Source organism: Corythoichthys intestinalis, chromosome 2 (genome assembly GCF_030265065.1).
Source record: "Corythoichthys intestinalis isolate RoL2023-P3 chromosome 2, ASM3026506v1, whole genome shotgun sequence".
Classification (NCBI taxonomy): domain Eukaryota; kingdom Metazoa; phylum Chordata; class Actinopteri; order Syngnathiformes; family Syngnathidae; genus Corythoichthys; species Corythoichthys intestinalis.
The window spans coordinates 61,193,568-61,216,949 of NC_080396.1; the positions used below are offsets into that span (position 1 = coordinate 61,193,568).

Here is a 23,382-nt window from a genome sequence, read left to right on the forward strand (position 1 = left end):
ACTGCACAAATCTGGCCTTTATGGAAGAGTGGCAAGAAGAAAGCCATTTCTCATAGATATCCATAAAAAGTCTCTTTAAAGTTTGCCTCAAGCCACCTGGGAGACACACCAAACATGTGGAGGAAGGTGCTCTGGTCAGATGAAACCAAAATTGAACTTTTTGGCCACAATGCAAAACGATATGTTTGGCATAAAAGCAACACAGCTCATCACCCTGAACACACCATCCCCACTGTCAAACGTAGTGGTGGCAGCATCATGGTTTGGGCCTGCTTTTCTTCAGCAGGGACAGGGAAGATGGTTAAAATTGACGGGAAGATGGATGCAGCCAAATACAGGAACATTCTGGAAGAAGACCTGTTGGTATCTGCACAAGACCTGAGACTGGGACGGAGATTTATCTTCCAACAGGACAATGATCCAAAACATAAAGCCAAATCTACAATGGAATGGTTCAAAAATAAACGTATCCAGGTGTGAGAATGGTCAAGTCGAAGTCCAGACCTGAATCCAATCGAGAATCTGTGGAAAGAGCTGAAGACTGCTGTTCACAAACACTCTCCATCCAACTTCACTGAGCTCGAGCTGTTTTGCAAGGAAGAATGGGCAAGAATGTCAGTCTCTCGATGTGCAAAACTGATAGAAACATACCCCAAGCGACTTGCAGCTGTAATTGGAGCAAAAGGTGGCGCTACAAAGTATTAACGCAAGGGGGCCGAATAATATTGCACGCCCCACTTTTCAGTTTTTTATTTGTTAAAAAAGTTTAAATTAGCCAATAAATTTTGTTTCACTTCACGATTGTGTCCCACTTGTTGTTGATTCTTGACAAAAAATAAAAATTTTATATCTTTATGTTTGAAGCCTAAAATGTGGCGAAAAGTTGCAAGGTTCAAGGGGCCCGAATACTTTTGCAAGCCACTGTATTAATGCAACATACAACAACATAACATAACATTGTTTTTTCACAAAATATTTTAATTAGAACAAGCAACTCAACATTAAAGATGACCCATTTTAAGACTGTAAACAACATATTGTATTTGTTAGGGTTCTGGGGTAACGGGGGACCTAATTCATTGACGATGAGAGGGAGTATTAGATAGTGTCTGAAGAATCCGGTGGGTAGTTTGGTGATAAAACAGGTGAACGTGCAGGTAGGCGTTTTGCCAGGCAAGCAGTACAGGATCTAGGGGGAAAAACACAAAAATGAGCTCAGTATCAGGATTACAAGATTATTTGTTAGCTGAAAGTCACATACGTTTAGGTGAGTTGTTGATCTGGCAATGATGTGAGGCCGAGGACCGGTTTAAGTAAGCTGCTGACGATGATCAGCGGCATGTGGTCCCAGGCTCACCCATCTGTGTAATCAAGGCGCCAATTAAGGCAAAACTGTTCTAGTGCTGATCCGGGCTGCATCTGGTGCACTGACGTTAAGCGGGAGTTTGAGCACGTACGGTCTGTAAGGTCCGCCTCGGAACAGTGTGTAACCTATCATTTGGACTGTCATAGTGCTGATCCGGGCCACATCTGGCACACTGACGTTAAGCGGGTGTGATTGCTATGCGGATCTGGCAAGTTGAGGCCGGATCCAGCACGCAGTCGCCTGCTATTGGGGTAGCTTTCTAGGAGGCCGGAGGGGATGAGTAGAGGGGCTAAAAAGCATGCCTGGCGATGCGCTGGACTTAATTTGTTGGTTTAAATGGCCGAACATATCCGTCAACCCCCCCTTCCCCCGTCACTAGTCGAGTTAATAAAAGTGTATGTAATGCAGTGAGGAAACGCACACAGTGTTGGTAGCGGGCTTAAACCTGTCTGTGATCTCTCCACTACCACCCACACTCAGTGGGAACGGCTTTCAGATCCAGCAACCGAATTTTATTTTCACATTTTGACAATGGTTGAGTTACATTTTTGGGGGCATGATAAACAAAGGGTTTGGCGTACGACATAAGAATTGCCTGAAAGGTGTGAGAAATACACTCATTTCGTGATAGTTGAGAACCCTGTCTGTACCGCTTTTCATTGTGAGGGCAACAGGGCTTATGTAGCCCCTCCCAGCTGACAATAGGCTGGAGGCAGGGAACCCTGAACTGGTTGCCAGCCTGCAGCATGGCACAGATAGATAACCAACCTATCACACTCATGATCACGTCTACGGAAAGTTTGGATTTGAAATTGTCAGTTCCGAATGTCAAACCAGTTTTGGGGAATTTTTTTTTTCACTACATTGAATAAAACGTCAAGCAGCTAAAAACAGCTGAATGCAAAAATGCTAACTAAAAATGTTAATTTTGTGTAGTTCTTTGGTGATTGAAGTCTTATATGTAAAAGAATTAATAATATTCGAGAGAACATAACTAATACTAGTCACACACTGCTGTGTGGTGGCATTCCATCCACACACACATATACGTATATATACAGTGGGGCAAATAAGCATTTAGTCAACCACTAATTGTGTAAGTTCTCCCATTTGAAAATATTAGAGAGGCCTGTAATTGTCAACACGGTTAAACCTCAACCATGAGAGACATAATGTGGAGAAACCCCCCCCCCAGAAAATCACATTGTTTGATTTTTTTTAAAAATTATTTGCAAATCATGGTGGAATATAAATATTTGGTCAATACCAAAAGTTCATCTCAATACTTTGTTATGTACCCTTTGTTGGCAATAACGAAGGCCAAACATTTTCTGTAACTCTTCACAAGCTTTTCACACACTGTTGCTGGTATTTTGGCCCATTCCTCCATGCAGATCTCCTCTAGAGCAGTGATGTTTTGGGGCTGTCGTTGGGCAACACGGACTTTCAACTCCCTCCGCAGATTTTCTAAGTGGTTGAGACCTGGAGACTGGCGAGGCCACTCCAGGACCTTGAAATGCTTCTTACAAAGCCACTCCCTTGTTGCCCTGGCTGTGTGTTTGGGATCATTGTCATGCTGAAAGACCCAGCCACATGTCATCTTCAATGCCCTTAATGATGGAAGGAGATTTTCACTCAAAATCTCTCGATACATGGCCCCATTCATTCTTTCCTTTACACAGATCAGTCGTCCTGGTCCCTTTGCAGAGAAACAGCCCCAAAGCATGATGTTTCCACCCCCATGTTTCACAGTGGGTATGGTGCAATTCAGTATTCTTTTTCCTCCAAACACGAGAACCTGTGTTTCTACCAAAAAGTTATATTTTTGTTTCATCTGACCATAACACATTCTCCCAATCGTCCTCTGGATCATCCAAATGCTCTCTAGCGAACCGTAGACGGGCCTGGACGTGTACTTTCTTCAGCAGGGGGACACGTCTGGCAGTGCAGGATTTGAGTCCTTGGCGACACATTGTGTTACTGATAGTAGCCTTTGTTACTGTGGTCCGAGCTCTCTGTAGGTCATTCTCTAGGTCCCCCCGTGTGGTTCTGGGATTTTTGCTCCCTGTTTTTGTTATCATTTTGACGCCACGGAGTGAGGAGGAAGTTGAAAGTCCGTGTTGCCCAACGACAGCCCCAAAACATCACTGCTCTAGAGGAGATCTGCACGCATGAATGGGCCAAAATACCAGCAATAGTGTGTGAAAAGCTTGTGAAGAGTTACAGAAAACATTTGGCCTCCGTTATTGCAAACAAAGGGTACATAAAAAAGTATTGAGATGAACTTTTGGTATAGACAAAATACTTATTTTCCACCATGATTTGCAAATAAATTCTTTAAAAATCAAACAATGTGATTTTCAGTTTTTTTTTTTCCACATTGTCTCTCATGGTTGAGGTTTACCCATGTTGACAATTACAGGCCTCTCTAATATTTTCAAGTGGGAGAACTTGCACAATTAGTGGTTGACTAAATACTTATTTGCCCCACTGTATGTGTATATACATATATATACAGTATGTGCACATAAAAATACGAACACACACATAAATCTTTTATAGTCCACAAGCCACTTCTGCTGCACTCTAGCAATGTTACGCTACAGTAGCAGCTATAAAGTATAAAACTGAATAAACAAGTTTGCTATTTCTGTTTTTCATCGGTGTGTTTTCACAAAAATAAAAAGCTATTTTAAACTCTGATGGTTTTGCAATGGAGCTGGTCATCTTCCAGCAGGTGGCGATTTACTAGTTTAGCTGGACGGTACCTTAGATAAGTTCCACCCAACCTTATCAATGCTCTGCAGAGCCCCAGATGGAACCCAATGGTCTACCTCATCAAATAGCAGACAGTGCTGGACCAAGATAGACTTATACCGCTCACACATTCACTTCTTACATCAGCAGCTATATGACTATTTAGGCTATTTACCTGTTGTGCAAGACTTGTTTCAGGGACTGTTGTACTTTTTGAAAGGGTGCCATAGGTTATGTCTAATCCCACCTAAAGGAGCTGTAAAAGTACTTCTGCTAACATTTTATTTGGAATATTAATTTGCTTTCTAATGTCATACTAAAGATTGTACCGTAGAGTAGTCCATTGTATTTTCACGGTTTTTTTCTTCTTTCTTTTAAATAAAAACATATCCATTCCTCCTATAATGGATGTATGCTCACTTAATGATTCTAAGGCAGGGGTGTCCAAACTTTTTGCAAAGGGGAACAGATTTGGTGTGGTAAAATAGTGGGGGGCCGACCTTGGCTGACGTCCTTTACGTAGAACAATATATTTAAGCAAATTTTAGCAAGCCATTCTGTGTGTCATGTTTGCTTTATTATTTCTTTAATTAATAATTTCAACACTCTCACAACTAGCCTTTGCGGCGTTCTCTTTCGACTCTCGGCCTCTTGCGAAATACTGCTGCTGTGAAATTTAACTACCTTCACGTTCCTTCGATTTCTCGCTGTGTATATTCCCTGTAATGTTGTCGTACATGTCAACGTGTCTTGTTGGGTAATATCACCTCACATTGAACTCTTTAAAAACAACGACTGTCTTTGCAAATGAGGCAGTCACAGTTGTTGCGTATTTTAGTGAAGAAATAGTCCAATTTCCACCTACCCATGAAGCGACGGCCGTCGCAGTCAACTTTCTTTTTTTTTTTTGTTTATTGTCACCATTTTAGAAAATTGGAAGCAAGCGGTCACATGGGGTAATGTTGTTTAGAATGCTGCTGCCTTTTAGTGGGTAAATGAGTAGCAGCATTTAGTGTTAAAGCTGACCAATTTATTACGTCTGTGTGCGGGCCAGACGTTATTGATTTTATGACAGTGGTTGGGGGCCAGATGAAATTTGACCACGGGCCGCATTTGGCCCCCGGGCCGGACTTTGGACATGTCTGTTCTAAGGGCTCAGTTAGTCGGGAGGAACTCGGAGTAAAGCCGCTTCTCTTCAACATACGTAGAGAGGAGTCAGCTGAGGTGGCATTAGCATCTAGTTCGGATATTTCCTGGTCATTCTTCCCTCTAAACTGTGTGCATAAACAACTGTACACTGCTAAAATGGAGTCCGGGCACAGAAAATTTAGACTGCACCTCAAAACTCTTACCTTAATTGAAAAAAATAATAAAACACATAAAAATCTGTTCTGAGCTATTTTTCAATGTGACTCAGTTAGTTCTCAGCAAAACATGCTGAGTAGCTAAAATAGCAAGCAATTTTTTGCACGGTAAAAGGTGGACTGAATGGAAGATGGACTATCTAAAATGTGAGGAGAGAGAGAACACATCTCACAGCTTGTGAATATTTGAGGTCCATTCTCAACACCAAGGGCAGATTGTGAATGAGGCTTTGGTTTACTGAACTGCATCAGAACAGCGTCCAGAACCCGTCGTGAAGTGGACTATTTATACCAGCTAACACGCATAAAATCAAAGTTGCAGGCACATGAGGCCATCAACCTGGGCAAGTTGGGAAGTTATTATTATAATTTGGCAGACAGTGTGTTGTTTGCTTCAACAAATAGAGAGTTAGAGGGAACGTTGACTAGGGGAGGCTTAACGGGAATGTCCCACTGTGAGGAGGCCCCAAGGAAGACCTAGGACATGCTGCAGGGACATGTCTCTCATAGAATGCTTGGGAACACCTCGGGATCGGCCTAGAAGCGTGGGAGGAATTGTGTGCGGACAGGGAGTCTGGTTATAGCTCCTCAGACATGGAAAATGATTACTATCATAAACAAAAATATACAGTCACTCACTCTTTCCTGTCTAATGCACAACTTGTAATAAATATTGCCATTTTGAACAACCTTTTTGCAACCTGGACTGGCACCATCCAGTCTTAATATAATAAGTTTAATTGATAAATGAATCCTCCACTTGTCCTTAATTGTTTCTTAATTCTTCATTCTAACGATTTTTTTTTTTTTTTTAAGAGTTGTATGCTTCTTGATAGACTTCTATGCAGAATTATTTGTTACTCTGTAGCAATGTGAACATAAGGGAATGCCTTTTTGTACTGTATATCTGCCCTAGGATTGATATATGACCAATCTACCAGTTTGGCTTGTAGTTGGCCTTTCATCTAAGGTCATCATGGTAAAGGCTTAGCTCCTGCAGCTCGTGAAGAAGGCAAGCGGTAAAGAAAACATGGATGGATGGATGGATGGATGGATGGATGGATGGATGGATGGATGGATGGATGGATGGATGGATGGATGGATGGATGGATGGATGGATGGATGGATGCATCCAATTTTGTGGACTTTACTCTGTGCACAAAGCAAGGTCTGCTAGCCCTCCCACAGGTTCGATATCCGTAACTCTGACTTCACAAATTGACTAAAACCCCCACAAACACACTATAGAATTATGTACAAAGACTTCGAGAAAAGTGGGAGATATTGGAAATACAGACAGGGAATAACTCCATGTTTTTTCAATTTTCACTTCTATTAGATGGAATGTTGTGCATTTGGTGAATGCGTTTCAGCGACATCTCATCCCTCATCTTGTAGCTGCGGCTTTTGTGCAAACTTCTGTGGATGCTGTTCATTGCCTCCATTAACGCAAACCACCCATCTGGTTTACAAAACAAAGCCCGTAAGAAACACTCACACTGTCATTTTTTAAGGGGGCAGGGGGGGTTGTGCGGGGTGTTGCTGATTATTTTGCTAGCGGGCAAACACACTCCAGATGTGAACTAATTGGGGCTGTGTGACATGCACCTGTGTATGTTTGAGAGGACGTTTATGCTCAAAGAAGGTGTAAGGACGAAGGTGAGCCAGAATGAGAGCACAACTAGTCACCATCAGAAGACACAGATGTGAGCGATTCATTTTTGAGAGCTCACAGCTTTCTTCTGTCAAGTAGGAGACTAACTGCAAATCATTATGACTGATGAGGTGCGTGGTCAGTGGAGCAGTCAGGGGGGCAAGGAGCTTCTGTAGAAGCTGCAGTGAGATAGGAGGAAGTCAATTCCATCATTTTGATGTTAAGATTTAATGGACAGGACTCTTCTGTTTGCCTTCTAGACAAGGGGAGTACATCCACTCGGTACCCAAAATAGCAAAAATGGAAAATTCAAGTCCGTATTTTTTAGAACCAGAATTCTATCCCAGCAAATGTGCTATTCTTCTGCATTTTCAAGGAAATTATACATTTAGTCTGTAGATAATGTGGTTGATTCACAAAAGATGAAGAATAAGAGTTACTTCAAGTAATAAACGATAACAAAATTTGACCTTACATCATATTTCCCAAAGGAATATTTGCACTTGTGGACATTGGTTATGTGGTGATTGATTTAAATGTCGGGTCATTAATGTTGGTAACATTAAACGCAACCGCAAGATGAAAATAAACTCTTGCCTCAGTTCTTTGAGCTCTTAGGTTATGCCAAAAAGAAAATCATGAACATGATCTGAAAAAATTGTGTGTCCACACACAACAAATAGCCACACAGCTGTGTGACGGGCCCGTCTGTAATTTTCAAAACAACAAAAACACTTTCATAAGGAAACAGCTTATCCATCTTTTGAGACATGAGTAACTCTGATATTCCTCCTTGCCTAGCTACTGTACGCGTGTTATCTGGATCTCTTTTTGTATTTAAAACATAGAATTGAGACTATTGTCATTACTGTATTGAGTACTGTATTCAGTACTGTATTTTTTTAACAAAGATAAAAATCCTGTTGATCTGCCAACTTTTCTCATACAAAATATTTCTTTGTTACCTACGCCTAGGAGCATTTTACTAGTAGCGTCAAAACTATTATACTCAATTTGAAACTTTGTGGCCTAAAGATCACTGGAGGAATATACTGTATATGAATATGTTCATGGGGTTTGACAACAGTTCCTCCAACATTTTCCTTAATTTGTCTATAAATAATGCCCAAATATTTATTCAACCCACTCATCACAATAGTGAAAAAAAAGAAAATCATAACTGTTTAAAATTATTTTTATTATTAAAAGGGCTACAAATCACACATAGTTGGAATGAGGAAAATTGAATGTGGGTTAATAATAACAGTTAGGCAAAACAGGATATGTATATAATTCACTTAATACAGTATACTTTATTAATAAATTACTTTAAAGAATATCATTTTTCAAAACTGAGAGCTTGAGCACTGATTAATGTGAAGGGCTACTGGTTGGTATACATTTCTGAAAACCTATATCCCCCACCAAGAAAAGTTTTAATCATTGTAGAATTACTATTACTGTTATTTTATTACACTGACCTAGATCATGTTAAGGATTTTCTGCAATAAATAGTAAGCTAATGAATCTAAATATGAAACTTGACATCTTTACATTTTTGCATATTGAGCTAGTTAAATTATCAAATGCTCACTTACACAGCATTTCTTAAGAATCACAATGAACAGGATATGTACATAATTCACTTAATACAGTATACTTTATTAATAAATTAATAAAACAATTATCATTTTTCAAAACTGAGAGCTTGAGCACTGATTAATGTGAAGGGCTACCGGTTGGTATACATATCTGAAAACCTACATCCCCCACCAAAAAAGGTTTTAATCATTGTAGAATTATTATTACTGCTATGTTATTACACTGACCTAGTTCATGTTAAGGATTTTCCGCAATAAATAGTAAGCTGATGAATCTAAATATGAAACTTGACATCTTTAAATTTTTGCATATTGAGTTAGTTAAATTATCAAATGCTCGCTTACAAAGCATTTCTTAAGAATCACAATGTCCCACATCAGTGAACTGTTTTTGAAAAGGTCCTCAGGCTAGTTGTGGTCCTATTGGGATACCTGTTGACCGTGGGCACTATGTTGATGACCCCTAAAAATCGTCTTACATGGAGGAATCTCGGACCAAATAATAATGTGCATGCAATGCAATCAGTGACTTGTAAAATATGGTTTTACACAATCAAACCTAAGCAAAATTTGAATAGGTGTGACATTTGTTATCCAAATATGTCAGTGACGATATAATTTATCAAAAGTTTACTATAATTTTTTTGGGGTCATATCAGTAACTGCTACATCTATTTGGTTGAAAAATGATTTCATACATTCTATGTATACATCTTTTTATCTGTTAAAAACTAAAAAGATACTAATAACCTTTATTACAAAAACTGTAAGAATTAAACGCTGAGCATGATATCTTTGTAATGAGTCCCTGAAACTGGTAATAGTTTTATTTATCCTTTTCTTGATCTTAATATTTATTTCATATTCTTTCAGATGATTAATTTCCGTCGCCCACTTTGTAAATATTGTAATAATCACATATATAAACAAAACAGAAACAAAGGACACAATGAAACAGAGATTCCAATACTTTTAATTTTTATTTAAGAAAAATCAGAAAAACTCGACATTTTCTTTCAAGACTAATGTGAAAACAATCACAATAACGTCCTCAAAATTTATAAAACGTAACCACTCGATCACTGAGGAAAGTGAAGATGCCTTATCGTTCGTTTTTCTCCTCTTATACTGAAACGGAACGAACACTTTAAACCACTACTTCCGATTGCAAAGAAACAAAATTGCCAACTTCTTCATCAGCAAAAATCAAGAAAAATGCATTAAAACTATACCTGTATATTTTAAGCCCCAAATGACAGTAGTGACGGTTTTCTTTCACTTTTTGACCACATAAAACTGCAGTTGTGGAAAAAACATCCATACGGCATTTGCGCTTTGGGGGCGTGTCCATGAAGAGGCCTCCGGTGCCTTCAATAACAGTCGGAAATAAAGAAGTTTAGTTATGATTTTTGATGAAGAAAATCAACTAAGCATGAAAAAAATGTATGAATAGAAATCACATGAGGTAATGAGTAGAAATTATTCATTAAAAATTACTGTTGTAAAAAAATTGTGTGTGTCTTTTTTTAAAATACATTAAATGTCATTACACCGAAATATAACGAAACATTATCAATTCAAATGACTACAAACACACATTGCATATACTAAGTAATGCATTTTAATTGGCTTATACAGCGAAGATGGGGAAATTGCTCATTAAAGTCTCTGTGATCACGGATCTCTGGAATTATTAGAATTTCTTTTTTTTATTTTTGGGTATAACATTAGTAACCTGAAGGCATCACTGTCAACTCCCCACCCCCACGCTCCCTGGCTGCACAAACATGTTCCCCCTGCGGGCTCCATGAGCCTGTGGTAGGGCTTCAATGAGGAGGGGGTAACGAGGAAACGAGTTGATGTGCCCTGGAAGTAATTCTTTCACCCCCTCTACAAAGACACACACACACACACACGCACACACAAATGGACTATATGAATCGTAGGGGGGTCGTGCATGGGTGTTTAATTTATTTGACTGCATTTATTAGATTGGAGCTTTGCAAGGCAATACCCATTTAATATTATTCCTCAACTTTATTATTATTATTATTATAATTACTAATTATTAGCCATTAAAATTGTTTTAAACCATTGACAATAATCATACAAACAATTTAACACACATGAAAAAGGTTGTCATTTAGTAATCTAATCTATTTCAGTTAAATTTGTTACAGTTGCATACTGTAAATGAAAACGTTACTAATATGACAATATTTGTTGTCGTTTGGCAGCATTTTAAAATCATACAAAGAAAATGTGTTTATTTGGTTGATTGTATTAATTATTTTTTTGTTTTTATGAAGCTGCCAAATAAGTGATTGAACAGTGAATGCAAAGACAATGTTGTTTATTATTATAATTGTTATTATTATTATTATTTTTTTCTTACATTTGAAAATTGAACTTCAAAATGCTGTCGCTCTAGTTTTTTAGCTCACATTTTAAATTATTTTAAATGATAAAACGAACATTTATAAATGGGCATTTTAATAAATGCCCAATAACGCTGAATTCGAACGCATAGCGACTAATTCAAATGTCAATCAACGTGGGTCATATTTTCCCCCCACGGAAAAGCATGAATATGCAAATATACGATTTTTTTTGTTCTTGTTTTCATTTGGCACACACAAAGTACATTTGTTTATAAATTGAGATATGTACGTGCTTTATATGACCAGTTATGATTTTGCAATGGTTTAACAACAAAGGTGCGTAATGACATCAAAATACTTTGGTTGCACTATTAAAAAATAAAATGTATTTTTCTCAGTTTTTTTTTTTTTTTTTTTTTTTTAATGTAAACTTGTTTTATGGTTAGTTTTTGGTTGGTTTGTTTCTTTTTTATTGTTCAATCAACATAACAAAGATATATCAATGAATCTGGAGACAATATGCAGGTGTTTTAACTGATCAGATCCTGGCTGCTGTTGGGTGTTATTTAAAAAAAAAACTGAGACAGTAAACTGTCCCAGAGTGAAAAAAAAGTTTGTGAAAGTGGCCTGACGTCACACTCCCACAATGCTTACCGCCCCCTAACTCGGTTGCAGCCTGAGGAGAGCCACACACACTCCCAGGCCCCGAATATCTAAATTATGAGAAGGGGAAAACGCGTATAATATACGTATGTATATATATCTATTTAAAAAACCTGAGGAGACATCGAAGAGAGTGCTGGAGCTGGTGTCGTGAGTTTCTCCCACAGTGGGTTTCTGCTCGGGATGGACGCTTACCGGGGATCCAAGTGAAAGTTGACTAATGCAGTGCTGGAAACTTTTTGGTGAGTAAACTGCTTCTTTTCCTCCTCCTCCTGTCTCCCCCCTTCGCATATTGTGTTTGCATGTTGTTGTGCGTGTCTGGGAGAACTTTTAGGCAACTTTTGACGCCGTCCAACTGACATGCACTTCGATTTGCGCGACGGCTTGCCTTGTTATGGAGGTGTTGGTATTACTAAATAAGCGCCATTTGGCTTTGCGTCATTTGTGGCGTATTTGTGTGTGTTTGTGTTTCTCTGTGTGTGACTCGACACCTATAACAGCCTGGCGGTGTTGCTAAAAGTGGGGCTTTTTAATGTTATTTTTCGGTTAACTTGTTGGGTTTGAGGCCATTTTGGGACTAAAAAATCCCAGTGCGTTTTAGAGATTGTAGAGGGGATAAGAATTTTTTAAAGGTGGAATTTAATTGAGCGTCGTTTGTGCCAGGGTATTAAAGTGTTGTTTTATCTTGTGATGATGGTGCGTTCACTTGTCACGTTGCTCATTAAGCGTGGAGCTGTGTCTACCACACGCACGTACTACGTACGTACTACTATATAACTGTCCTCCTCGTGGCTTGTGTCATGTTTGCGGCTCCTCGGATGTTTTTGTTCCTTTGCCCTGCGCGTGCGTGCGTGCGCGCGTTGCTGTGTGTTTTTACATGGAAGTCCAACAAGTGGAGAGTGTCTAATACGCGGTGCAGTACTCTATTGTTTTATTGCATTAGAGTTACCTGTTTGCCTGTTTGTTTTTGAGGTTGTAGTTTGCATTTGTGTACAAATGCACTGTGGATATCTTTAACATACAATTATGTTGTATACCTAAACAGGCTTAAATTAATTTATTGTTTATTGGATGGCAGCCAGTTCAGGGTAAACCCCACCTCCTGCCCATAGTCACCTTGGATATGTTCCAGCACCCCACGACCTTTGTGAAGATAAGTGGGTCAGGTAATGGATGGATGGATTTTAAAATGTTTTTTTTTTTTTTTTTTTAACAAAGTCCCCACATGTTGAAGGCAACCTTTTCCAGGAAGCTGGTAGACTTTGATTTATTTCTATAATATAGGAAATGAAAATGTTCAGTTCAAATACATTTAGATGTTGTAGAACTGTAGTTGTAAAATAAAATACTGTGACGTTACTGTAGTACAAGGTAATGTTACAGGGTCATTTACATTTATGAATTGTTCTGGCAAAATGTGTAAAAATGTATTTCATTTTAGCAAATCCCTGATTGTTTGCTCTTCACTATACAAATAAGTTCACTTACTCAAGTTTTGTCACTACTGGTGTTTATGTACTCTTTCTGAAACACTCTAAATTGCCAAAAGATAGCGCCAAAGCCTGGGGTAAGAGGAAAGCAGAAATTGGTTTTGAACACGTGTTTAAGTGGTCATCTCGGCTGTTACGATCCTTGAGAGTCATGAGGGAGCTGAGTTTCAGCTGGGTTCTTAGCAGAAGTTCATGATAGTCTTTTTTCTGGTCTCTGTTTTGCTTTATTGTGTCCAATTAAAAGCCTAATTAATAATGCATATGTATGTATGTATGTTATATATATTATACAAGAAACATTTTTCATGTTTATTGCTTTAGATCTCATAAGCCTACTAAGACAGCAATGGTAGCTGTTCCAGTGAGAATTTTCAGTCAAATATTCTCTAAGCCACGGGTTGGCAAACCGAAATGTTGAAAGAGCCATATTGGACCAAAAAACAAATATGTCTGTAGCCGCAAAAAATTAAAAGCCTTAGATAAGCCTAATAATGAAGGAAACACATAGTCTGTATGAATCTATATTAGCTATATTAGCCTACTATCAAGAGACTAAGTAAGCTAAAAATACATAATGAGCTTTCATGATTTAATGTTTATTTTCCCTGTAGTGCATCCAACGCACCACGTGACTACTCTGTTGTATGACTACTCTGTCCTTATTTGGGGTTTTGTTTTTGAAGTCTGCAAATAGGTGTTCTGATATGTTAATGAATGTCTCCTTCATGTACTCATCACCTGTGAACAGTTTTCCATGCTTTATTATCTGCCGGTGTAGGTACACTATCCACTCGCCCTCACTATCCCCTCGGCGGGCCTGCGCTTGACAATGACGTCTCGTTATTCTCGCTATATGATTGGCCGAAGAGTCAAATGCTCTCCAATAAAATGCCTAAAAGATCTAGAAGTTTTTTGAGTGAAAGCAGTGAATTGGTCTTTTTTTTCCCAGTCACATCTGAGATGCAATTGTTGTTTTTTTTCAACTACGTACATCGAAAATAAAGACATCTAATTGACTGAAAATTGTTCTGTAGTAGATGAAATGTCTTGTTTTTTCATGTATAATTGTAATTGCGCTTTACCTAAAAAAATGTTCTATTCGATTACTCGATTAATCGATAGAATTTTCAGTCGAATACTCGATTACTAAAATATTCGATAGCTGCAGCCCTAATTTATTCTACACATTTTTACTGCATTGGAAAACGTTAAGAATGTTTGTGTCATTTGCATGTCCTTGTGAGTTTATTGATTGATCAATATGTCCTAAAATATTCAAGTGGTGTATTTCTACTCTATGTGGAGGTGTGCAAAGCTGCGAGACAATAGCATTGCTTCAACCGATTCCACTCACATCGAGGCCGACAGCTACAAAATAATGAAATGGAAATTTTTTTGTTACGCCACTAGCCGATAATCATGCGTAGTTTTTGTCTTTGTCTTTCTCACACTGCACAACTTTCAATCAGTGACTTGTAGCAAATTATATACCGCGTGTTTTTGTTTATTGGCAAAGAACACTTATTAAGCTTCATTGTTGCAATTAGTAATAAAATGCATTTTGTTTGTAGTCATCCCCCAGTGAGTAAATACTAGGCCTTATTCTAGGCCTGAGTAATGCAACAGTTAGCACTATGTCAGTTATTCTACAGCCAACCGCGCACTTGACGTGAATGAACACGATATAACTCTCACGCAATGTGTGGGTTTCTGCAACACGTTTTTCATGCGTGTCCCATGGTCAATCACTTATTTGGCACAGCGTTGATAAATTGCACATGAGATTTCCACACTCAAAAACTATATTTCCAGGTTTTATTTTTACAGGCTGAAGGCTGTTTGTTGTTGTTTTTGTTGTTGTGGATTAGGGATTTGGGGATACTGTCATTTGTTATCTATTCCTGTTATTTGTGGACAGATCACAAGAAAATTGAATAGGTATTTGCTTGGCATGTGCACGCATCAATCGGTACCTGATATTAGATTTTTCCTTAACAGGGCTGATTAATTAATTGCGGACTCATTGTTGCCTGTAGGTTAGGAGTTAGCCAATAGAGGGCATACATGCTCTTTGTCATAGCTTTCAACCTGTACTAGCACACTAGTGCTTGTTTCATCAAATTGTTGTTGTTTACTAAAGGTAGCGAGACCGAGTCAACTGCCTTGCTGCCACCAAGCCATACAAATAAAGTATTGGGCTCTATTTTTGTACAGTATTCAGTGCAGATCTAGACTTGTGCTTTGTTTCGCCTGGCAAGGGGTAATTGGATGGACACACACTGGCAGGTGCATTTGAGAGAGGGCAGCTTGTGCTGCTTTGCATAGCCAATGAGTGCCCACGGTCGTTTTCCCTTTAAATACAGTGCTCTAGACTCCAGACTTTTACATGACAGAAGAAAAAAGTGATTTGCTTGAGTCCAGGAAGTAGAAGGAACTGCAAGCAGACCTCTGCGGGCAAATGATGTAAAGTTGACTAGGCAGATCATAGATCTGTGTGAGGTGGGTAATTGTGCACATCCTTATCAGAAAACCACCCTCCAACCCCTAGATCTGCTGCTGCCTGTGATTTAAATTCTAAGTAAATGGAGTGATGGGAATCCAGTAAGGATGATGATAACAATCATGTGTTGGATTTGAATTTCTCAATTTCAATTTTGATTCCTAGAATTATGCAGATGGTTGTATCAACGTTGTTCAAGTATTTATGAATGAGATAGACAACGCATCTGTGGCCTACACCACAATCAGAGACAAGTTGGGTTCGACCAGTACCACGCGTCAAAATTTAGACCTGCTCTTAAGAGACGTAATTTCAGAGCAAGTCGTAAGCCATCAATTTGTCAAATGAGTCGGGCATATCTTCAAGGACACATCCTCATTATGGTGGAACAAAAGCTTGGAACAGAGTGGTTTGAAAACACGTGGAGAATGGGTTACAGTTTACACTGACTTGAAAATCAAAATGCACGATTTTTTTACATCAAAGCGCAGCTGTGGCTTTTAAAAAAATAAAGCATTTAGACCAGCACATTTTCATTCCAAACGATCAAGAGGACACCTTTTCACCAATTTGGTGTCTTATACATGTAACCAGTTGCCTGCAGTCAGGTGATGCTTTTTTCACCTGTCCACTGTCTGTGCTGCATCACTGAAGTAGACAATAAGCCTCTGAGCCAGTGGCTTTTGAAGTTCACTGGCCCCATTATCAAAACCACTGGCCCAGGTCAACGTGTCAGTTATTAATCCCAGTAATCACGAAAAAGAACAATTTGCTTTGAAAAAAATGAATAACATTTTTTGGGGGGTAGATTTGATGAAAAGTGCAGCAAAATTGCAAAAACATGAATCTAGTGCAAATAATCCTATTTCAATTCCATAATCATATCCATAATAATTCCATAATCACTCCAATATAGCCAGTTTTTCCTCCATGTGCTCCTCAGCTGATTTTTACGCCCTGATGCCCAGGTAGTTTATCCGGGGCGCCTATTTTTGTATAACACTTTACGGGCTGCACTAACCCGGAACACGAATAAACCAACCAGAAACATGGATAAACCCAAATTGACTCCACTGACCACCACACATAATTTAATGTTTTTGGGAAACAAACACACACACAAAAAAACATTTTTTCTAGTGAGTTCCAGGTGGGGGTATGCCTGCGGGAGAGCCCCGTGCCCGGGCGAAGCTTTCCTGTCTTCCCCTTACCGCCCTCTGGAAGTCTCCCCTGGCTCGGTTGTTGTTAGGGATGTCCCGATCCAGGTTTTTGCACTTCCGATCTGATACCGATATTGTTTTGCACTTCCGATCCGATACCGATACTAGCCGATACAGATACCGGCCTATCTGAGCATGTATTAAAGTTTAAAGTTATTTAGCCGTCTTACTTAGTTGTCAGACTCATGTTGAAAAGGGTTTTAGTACTCTTGATAACAACTAGCCAGCTGAATTAGGTGAGTTTGAATAACACACAATGTTTGGTAACAAGAAACTGACCTGTTTATTCATTGACAAACACAAAAGATTATAAATAACAAACAGAAATGGCATAGTCAGTCAGTAAAACCTGCAAATAATATTATAAACTGTCCGTGGAAAATCCCACAAATCCCCCAAGCTATTAGATGCTTTTAATGTTTCGTGCATTAGTTACAAAAATTGTATAAAAAGCCTCTCAGGTTTAAATAAACGACTATTTCAGCTTCAAGTTAACATTTTAAAACAGTAAATAAACTACAGAAAGTCCCCATTCTGTATCAGCAGCTTTAAACTACATTCAATTAATTTAATTTTGCGAATCAACTGTTAAAGTTGTTAAAATTGCTCCCGTTATTCCATAATTTCCCTTCTGTCTACTTTTGACATGTGAAAGTTTTAAAACTGTTTTGAAAATAGATTCTTAGATTTTGCCGATTTAGGAGTATTGTAGATAAAAAGTTAATTAGGTTCGCTTGGAAGGTTCACTACAACAGCCTACAAGGGAAGTCTACTGCTTTAAGATGGTGGCTGTTTACTAATGCACCTAGTTTTCAATGCATGTGTTGCTAACGTTGTCGAGTCTGTCATTGTGCATCTAGTTCTACATACATATGATATCTATTAGACAAGCATGATGTTTACCCTCGGGATCCCGAAGACCCCGCTGTGTATTAGTTCCGCTTTACTTGACATATTTCAATAATCGGAATTTGGATGTTTGTGAATCGTTCTCAAATCTTCCACGGCAGAATCGCTCAAGGATGTAATGACGTCTGGGCATGTTGTACCGTGGTTCTAATGCTGCGTTCCAGAAAAGTGGGATGTCGGACTTTTCCGACCTCCGACTAGGAAAATATAATTGGAACACCACTCGAACTGGGAGGTCCAAGTCGCGAAGTCGGAGAAAATATAATTACCCCGACTTCCAAGTTGTTTCAATCTGACGTCACTGGACAAAATGGCGCTCAAGAAAACGAATGATAACACAATAATGAAGTAAATCAAGTTTATTTGAGACGCCATGTATTTTTTTCCTCATACAGTGAATTATCTTTGTTGTGCTATGTTTTTATATTGACGATCAGCAAAGGATGTAACTATTAAAAGGCAGTTTGCAGTGTGGGCTATAACGCAGCCGTTGTTTTTCCTCTACTATTTGATCGCTTATAGGAAGGCAGGTTTGCTGGAGGTCAAAATGTCTTTGGATGGCCAAAATAAAAAACACCTTGTCGCGATCAGCCATGAATTCTTGATTCTTCTTTTTGCAATGACTCTGGTCATTCCCTGGGCTTTGGGACTGTCGAGTGCCAGTTTGTCACGCATAGCAAAAGTTTCTGCCAGTGTTAGTTGTGTAGGACCTTTCTTTTTGTCTTTGTCTTTGTTTTCTTAACATACTCCTTATATTGTTTGTGGTGGTATGTCGCTAAATGCTTGATTAGGTTGGTTGTATTAAAACTTCTTACAGCTTTACCACCACGCTTGACTTTGTGGCATATGTTGCACTCTGCCTCTTCGTCTTTGTCGTCCTTTAAGGTGAAATGATCCCACACAGCTGACATTTTTACCGATAAAGTCTCCCGGTAAATTGGGAGACGGTAATGTAGTGTGTTGAAGGCATGCCGTAAAATGCGGACCGGATTTTAGGGAAACTGAAGCAAAAACTGGAATGGATTATGTATATTGGTGCGCTGGGAAAAAAAAAGTTTTCAAAAAAACTGGATCGGAAGTCTGGATCGGAATTTTTCGGTGTCGGCCGATCCGATACCGATGCGCATTTTTTTGCCCATATCGGTGTCCGATCCAATCCAAATATCGGATCGGGACCTCTCTAGTTGTTGTGGCAACAATTTAGAAGAGATGACTATTGCAATTACTGCTAACGATTTTCAAGCTAGACATCGTTATAACCGTAGTCACACGGCTGAATTATCACATATCATGTTCATACCATAGTTTTCATACTGATTAACCTTTCTCTAACTTGTCTGCAGACAAACCTAGTTTTTGTCTCATCATAGCCGAGCCAATTCAAGCGGTCTCGCCATTGGGGCTGAAATTTTCTCTCCCTTTTCTTTTCATATTGGATCATAGACTTCACCATTAGTTGACGGGACACGGGGCGCGATTAATAGGAGGCCTATTTTAAAAAACCTAAAATTCAAATATTTTCAAAATCAAAACAGGCACCTACCTTAGGCATATATGAGTCTCCTTTAGCAGCAGCTGCAAAAAATTCAAAGTCGTTCCCTAATAAAATCCTGTTTGATTATTTTTCATATACTGTAAGTATAACAAAACTTAAAGTGCTTGTGACACGAAAAAGCATGTTTATTTCATAATACACGCGGTATTTTATGCTCCTGAATGATATGGACCGCTTGGATGTGTGTGGAAGCGATCGCTATATTTATTTAGTTTTTTGAAACCCGCGCCAGGAAAATGAGTGACTTCCGGCTTCGGTCTCGCATTGAGGAGGAGGGCGCTGTGACGTGTACGGTAGAAGACGTCCTCTTCACGCTACAGTGTACTGTTGTGTATGAGGACGAAGGATTCAGCTGATTTTGCGGATTAATACTTTTATTTTTTGCATCACGCCAGCCAAACGGCTGCAGAAAAATCATTCTGTATGCGGGAGAGGCGTATGCGCCTTTTTGGAGTTTCAAAAGGTTCCCATTCACCGTGGATATTTACTGTGGGACCATTGGACTTACAAGGAAGTGAGTAAACATCTTGTTTTGTATTATGTCAAATACGAATACAGTGATTACAAAGTAAACACTATAAAATTCCTTTAAATAAAGGACTACTTACGTTTGATCATTGATAGGCATGTAAAAAGCTATCCTCACGCTCAATAGCAGTTAGCTGTTAGCACGTTAGCTACACAACAATTCCAGCCACCCTCCTCCAGGGAACGAACTGTAAATTGCTCTCCGCCGGGCGGTTTGCCGATCCGCAAAGAAACTCGACAACCGGGTCGTCATGTCAAATAATCCAGGCTAGTTATGTGTGATTTTCCACTTCGAAGACTTTGAAACATCCCTCGGTTCGGGTTAGCATGTCGGCTAGCTGTCACTCCTTCTGGTCTGTTTACATTCTCCGAAGCCGGGGAAGGGAAATGACATATGTCCGATTTAGGTGTCATAAAATATCGTTCGGCAGGTGTGACAGTAAAGGTAAAGTCGACTGTTTTGACCATTATGGAGTAATTTTGCCATGTCGTCTTGAATAAATGGATTTTTATTATTTTATATTCCATTTAGCACAAGTTATTTGTCATGACCATGCCATTTATTTAGCAATTGGGGAAAGTACTTGGGTAAAAAGAATATCCTGTAAAAATATTGAAGTAAAGAGACAGAAACAATGACATTTTGCCGCTCTCTTCGTCGCGTTTTCCTCATTGTGAATAGTTCCCCCTCGACGGGCTGACTGGTCCTTCTCAAGCCATTTATATAGCTATTGGGGAAAATACTTGGATAAAAAGAATATCCTGTAAAAATATTGGGAGTAGAGAGACTGAAACAATGACATTTTGCCGCTCTCTTCGTCGCGTTTTCCTCATTGTGAATAGTTCCCCCTCGACGGGCTGACTGGTCCTTCTCAAGCCATTTATATAGCTATTGGGGAAAATACTTGGATAAAAAGAATATCCTGTAAAAATATTGGGAGTAGAGAGACTGAAACAATGACATTTTGCAGCTCTTTTCGTCTCGTTTTCCTCGTTCTGAACAATTCCCCCTCAATGGGCTGAATAGTAAAACCGATGAGCCTAGTCTACCGCTGACGTCATCCACCTGTTGGGGACGCTAAAGCCCTATAATTGTAGGCGTGGCTAACCGGCAGATTAAAAGACTAATTTCTCGTCATCTGCGCTTTGCTAAATTGTTGTATATGGTCAAATCGTCTCAAAATATGATTCTAATTCACATAATAATGCCATTTAAGACTTTTTTTTCTGGTGTCGTATGCTCTTTAAAATGGCTATAAATTCTCAGATTTTAAGCTAGATGCACAAAAATCACCAAATGCAGAGATAATCACCAATATTTTCAGGATTAATAGCAATATTCAACATATCATATAATTTTTTGCCCGAAATAGTGACTTAAATTTTTTTTATTTAGCGCAATTTTGTTTTCATCAGCTATTAAATCACTCAATTTTCACATCAGAAACTTAATACTTGAGGAAAGCATGCAGAATCAATCAAATAATTAATTAAATTAGGATTATATTCTATATTCAATCACAACTTATTATTTATTATTATTATTTATTATTATTATTATTTATTGAATTCCAATGTCACAATTGCCTCAGCACGTTTTGTCAGCCATCTGGCCCTCACCGTTCAACAATCACATAGCCTCTTTGCCTATGACTTGCAGGCCCCGATTAGCTTTCTGGACTTGTGCAAGTCCCTGTTCCTCGCCGTCGCCTTTCTGCCCTCCTCGACTCTGCTCCGCTTCCTACCGGTCGGCCACTCCAAGGCCTTGTTCTACCTCGCTTCTGAAGTCACATCCTTGGAGAAGTTTGCACCAAAACTGTTGAATAGGCACCTACTGATGTGCAACAAAATGGTGTTAGCCAGCCTGTGCTCCTCCTGTCATCTGTATCCCTGCAAGGTTTGGTCTGAGGATGCCAGGAACTCCAGTTGGTGCCTGAATCCGTCCTTGTGGCGCATGGCAAGGGAGAGGCCCCTAAAACTCGAGGGAGGTGAACTTGTCGCTGTCCATGAACTTTTGCTCCCTCATCCCTGCAGCCAACAATCCAACGTTTCTTCCCCATGGTGCTGCACTGAAAGTTTTTAGATTGAAATGTTATATAGATAAAACACGTAAAAGTTTTTTTTTTTAAATAGATGCAGAAATTTCTAAATTACAATTTAGAGATACAAAATCCAACATGGCGGCCATCACAAAACAGAGCTTTTTAAGTTGAAAATTCTTGTAAATAAATGCGTAAATCCTGGAATTTTTTAAATCAATATTAACGTAAACCACCCAAGATTCTTGGTTAAAATAAAAAACAAACAACAACAACAAAAAACGTGCAGTTATCATTCATTTTACGTAAACATCTCAAACTAATGTCAAGCTACTGTATAATCCAACGTAACGGCCGTCAAAAAACAGAGCTTTTTAACTAATTTGCTCCCAAAAATTTATAAATACGTTCTATTTTTAATTGTTTCAGTGTCCCAAAGACGTATTTATACGTCTTTCACGTTTTTTTTTTTTTTTTCACAAGAGACATCTCTGGCTTCTGATTCAATTTAGCTCCAAAGCACAACGCTGAAAATCCATTGTAAAGCAATAAAACTGGCCATTGGAGGGCAGTAGCGCATTAGGTAATACCCGCAACCCAATTCAACGGAACGAACGGCCAGACCGCATGGCCGGGGCGCCGGCGGAAGACGACTGAATGGACATCCAGGGATGCCAGGCGCTGGACGACCGAGCAGAACGACCTGTACCACCAGTGCAGCGGACGATGCCGTTGAGTCAATGCTGCTTGCCGATCAGAGACAGGGCCGCGATGAGGGAAAAGTTTACCCCGGCTGTCGAGACCACAACAGCGTCATCTCTCAGTTAGTTATGTGTAAATAAAATGTTACTTTGCTATCAAAAGCTCTATTTGTCTTGTTTTTTATGTTATTTTGTAAAAGGAAAACATTATTCAGATGTCTGGGATGTAACTAAATCAAAAAAAAAAAAGCAGTGTTAAAGTCAAAGTTATGTTTGAAATGTATGCTATCACAAAAAGCTCGATTTCTGTTATTTCATCAAAAATTGGAAAATTGCTCAAACTAAGCTATTTTCTAATGCTGATTTCTAAAGTATGGAAAAAGATATAAACTAACCTTTTTTCCTGCTGAAAGAATAGAGTTGAATCTTTCTTTTGGTGGGTTCTATGTTTATAAAACAATAGAACAGAATTTTCTGTGGGCCTTAAAAAATCTGTCAAAATCCAGTAAAACGGCTGGAAGCGAAGAGGGTTGCACCGGTGAAAATGGCTGGGAGTGAATGAGTTAAATTGAAAATTCTTGTAAATAATGCGTAAATCCACAAATATTTTATATATATGAACGTAAAACACTCTAGATTCTTGATAAAAAGCGA

General features: G+C 38.9%; 1 protein-coding gene across 1 annotated transcript in view; it reads left to right on the forward strand.

Moving 5' to 3' along the window:
* Positions 1-11,804: 11,804 nt before the first annotated feature.
* Positions 11,805-23,382, forward strand: part of plagl2 (pleiomorphic adenoma gene-like 2) — an 85,267-nt gene continuing 73,689 nt past the window's right edge. Inside the window, exon 1 of the mRNA XM_057830511.1 lies at positions 11,805-12,028. The gene's annotated coding sequence lies outside the window, so the exon portion shown is untranslated. The remainder of the gene's footprint in view (positions 12,029-23,382) is intronic.